The following is a 3,804-nucleotide window of genomic DNA, read 5'->3' on the forward strand; positions in this document are numbered from 1 at the left end:
CCTATTTAGCCAGTCTGTATCTTTTAAGTGGATAATTTAATTCATTTACATTCAAGGTTACTGCTGATGTGTGAAGTTTTATTACTGTTATATTGCTTACTGTTTGTTTTGTATATTCTTTCTCCCTTTATTTTTCTCTTAATATTTGTCATTGTAGTTTGATGTTTTATTGAAGAAGTTCCATTTGCATGCTTTCTCTTCCTCATTTGTGTGTTTGGTTTTCTAGTGAGTTTCATACTTTTGTGTGTTTTCATGGCAGTAAATGTCATCTTTTCACTTTTAAGTTTCAGACTCCCTTGAGCATTTCTTATAGTACTGGTCTAGTGGTAACAAATTTCCTAAGCATTTGCTTATGTGGGAAAAAAATTCTTCCTCCTTTATTTATGAAGGATAATTTCACTGCATTTAGTATTCTTTGGTCCTAGTTTTTTCTTTATTATTATTATTATTATTATTATACATTAAGTTCTGCAGTACATGAGCAGATCATGAAGGATTGTTACATAGGTATGCACATGCCATGGTGGTTTGTTGCATCCATTCCCCCTGTCATCTACATTAGGTATTTCTCCTAATGTTATCCCTCCCCAATTCCCTCACCCCCTGCTATCCCTCCCCTAGCACCCCTACCCACCAACAGGACCCAGTGTGTGATGTTCCCCTCCCTGTGTCCATGTGTTCTCATTGTTCAACTCCCTCTTATAAGTGAGAACATGTGGGGTTTGGGTTCCAGATTTTTTTCTTTCAGCAGTTTGAATATGTTGTCCCTTTCTCTCCTGGCCTGTATGATTTCTTCTTAGAGGCCATTGTAAGTCTGATGGGGATTCCTTTGTAGATGATAAGACATTTTTATCTTGCTGTTTTTCAGTATTCTCTCTTTTGCTTTTAGATAGTTTGACTATAATGTGCCATGGAGAAGACATTTTTGCACTATATCTGTTTAGAGATCTTTGAGCCTTTTGTGTTTGGATGTCTAGGTCCCTTCTTAGATTTGGGAAGATTTCATCTAAGATTTTGTTACATTCTCTAAATTTCTTTTTCTTCGCTTCGGGGACAATGGTAATTTGATTATGCAGTCAGTTTATATTGTCTTTAATGTCACAAAAGCTTTGCTTTTTTTTATTCTTTAATTTTTTTTCTGACTGGGTTATTTGAATATAACTATCTTCAAGTTCTGATATTTTTTCTTTGGCTTGATCTAGTCTACTGCTGAAGCTTTAGAATGTATTTTGTATTTTATTCAGTGAATTCTTTATTTCCAGAATTTTTGTTTGGTTCTTTAAAAAAATATCTATCTATGGTAAATTTCTTAATTATATCCAATCATTTTTCTGAGTTCTCTATATTGTTTTACAGAATTATCTTGTGTCTTGCTGAGCTTTTTTAAAAATCAGTATCTTGAATTTTTTATCCAGGATTTTGTGAATTTTTTTATTGGGATCTGTTGCTGGATAATTATTATGTTCTTTTGTAGGTATTATATTTTCTTGCTTTTTTATGTTTCCTATGTTCTTATATTGAAATCTGCACATCTGGTGTAATACTAGCTTCATCCAATCTTTTGAATTTTCTTTTGTAAGAAAGGACTTTTACTTGAAGAAGTATATATTTTGTTGGTTACACTGAGCATTTTGAATTTGATTTTGGGTGCATGCAGTACTGTAATCTTAGTATGATTTATTTGGCTATTAACAGTTTTAGTGGTATCTGCTTTTCTTGGTGGGTTAGAATGAAGTTATTTGTAGAGGCTGTTGTGAAGTTTTGCTGAGGACTAGGGTGTTAAGTGGGCTAGTCTTTGGGCCCCAGTGGTGTAAGGAATGGGCTGAACATGCTTGTTCTTGGGTCCCAGGGTGACAGCTGCTGGAACTGCTGTTAGTGGGTCCACACAGGCAAATTCTTGGTTTCCAGGTGGCTTGCTCAGATGCTGGTAGTGGCAGTGGTGGTCCAGGCATGTGGGTGTGTTCTTGGTTCCCTGGGCAGCAGGTGTGATGGCAGAAGCAGTGGTGAACTAACCCACTGGAACCCAAGTGATCCATGTTGGTGTTGGCAGTAGCTGTAACAAGTTGGGCAAGTTAGTGTCCTGGCCCACTGGTGGCACGTGTGGCTGGGTGCCAGCTGTGGAGGTATTGGCAGGTTGGTTCAGCCTGACTTCATACTCCAAGAGGAGTGTTCAGATATCAACAGTGGTGGATGGTGTTGGGCCATCTCTAATCCCATAAATATCATGATTGAGTATTGGGGGGACAGGACCAGGCTGACAGACTTCTGTTTACCACCTTGTAGCACATTCACACATTAGCTGTAATAGACAGGGACAGGATTTTTCCCAGGCTGCTGGTAGAATGTTCAGGTATATGTAGTGGTAGCTGTACTGCAGGTCTTTCACTGGGTGGGGAGGGTTCACTCTTAGTGTGAGCAGAGTAGGCAGGTAGCTGTGGGATGCATAGTTTCCTTGTGCCTCAGTTCCATAGCAGCCTGCAGCAGTGTGAGAGGGATTTGTCCTTAATGTGTGTGAAGGTGCCTGGACCCCTCTCTCTTTACTTGGCCTGGAAGCAGCAGCAGCAGCAGCCCTAGCCCCAGAGCAGGATAAAAATTATTGGGGGTTCAGTTCTCAGAATAGTACCAAAGTGCAACTTCACAGGAGTTGGAGGCCTGTGGGACTCAGCTTGAGTTCCCTATCTAGGACAATGTCTCTGCAATCTCTAGGCAGCTTCCTATGTTAGTCTTTAGGCTCATGTGGGTTGAGAGCTCTCCCATAACTGGCATTAAAAGGATTGTGGTGGGAATGTGGAGCCCTGGAGTCTCTCACCAATCTCTTTCCTAAGTCCAGGAATTTAACTTGGCTCCCAGGCCTACCTGGTCAAGCAGATTTCCTAAATTCATTCTACTTTTTAGCTTTTGGTGCTTCCCATTGCTTTTCTGTTGAACCCAATGTTCTCTCTTAGATGTTCTATTCAAAGCGTGAATATCTGTTTGTTATTTTGGTTCCTCCCTGTGACAGAGGCACGTACTAGCTGTATCTAGTAAGCCATCTTGAAACCCCCTTTATTGTATTCTTATGGGACCACCATCATATATGTTTATTTTATTCAAAGATGTCATTTATCTCGGGCTGACATGGTTTAGCTGTGTCCCCATTCAAATCTCATCTTGTAGTTCCCATAATCCCCATATATCATGGGAGGGACCAGTGGGAGATAATTGAATCATAGGGGCAGTTACCCCCATGCTGTTCTTCTCATGATGGTGAGTGAGTTCTCAGAAGATCTGATGGTTTCATAATGGGCTTTTCCCCCTTTTGCTCAGCACTTCTTGCTGCCACTATGTGAAGAAGGACGTATTTGCTTCCTCTTCTGCCATGATTGTAGGTTTCCTGAGGCCTTTCCAACTCTGTGGAACTGTGAGTCAATTAACTTCTTTTCTTTATAAATTATCCAGTCTTGGGTATGTCTTTATTAGCGGTGTGAGAACAGACTAACACACAGGCAGATAAAAAAAATTGTAACCATACATTTCATTATGCTTTTGAACTAGCTACAAAATATCTCTTTAGCAACATTCCATGGAATGTATTTATCCTGCTTATGTCTCAGGGAAACAAGGAACCTTTTGTCTTTGCTAAGAATACAGTAAGAATTCAGTGGGAAAAGAAAGAACTTCATGGTGCTGCAGGCATGAGTAGGAATAGGCACGCTGGTGAGGGCCAGAAAGAAACACCTAGAGAGCTAATCACTGTGGGCTCATCGCCCACTTCTGCAATCTTACCCCCTTTTCTTAATATTTCCATTACCCTTACTAGAAAGC

The sequence above is a fragment of the Sapajus apella genome, unplaced genomic scaffold, assembly GCF_009761245.1.
Source record: "Sapajus apella isolate SASKATOON/1434 unplaced genomic scaffold, GSC_monkey_1.0 scaffold4, whole genome shotgun sequence".
Lineage (NCBI taxonomy): Eukaryota > Metazoa > Chordata > Mammalia > Primates > Cebidae > Sapajus > Sapajus apella.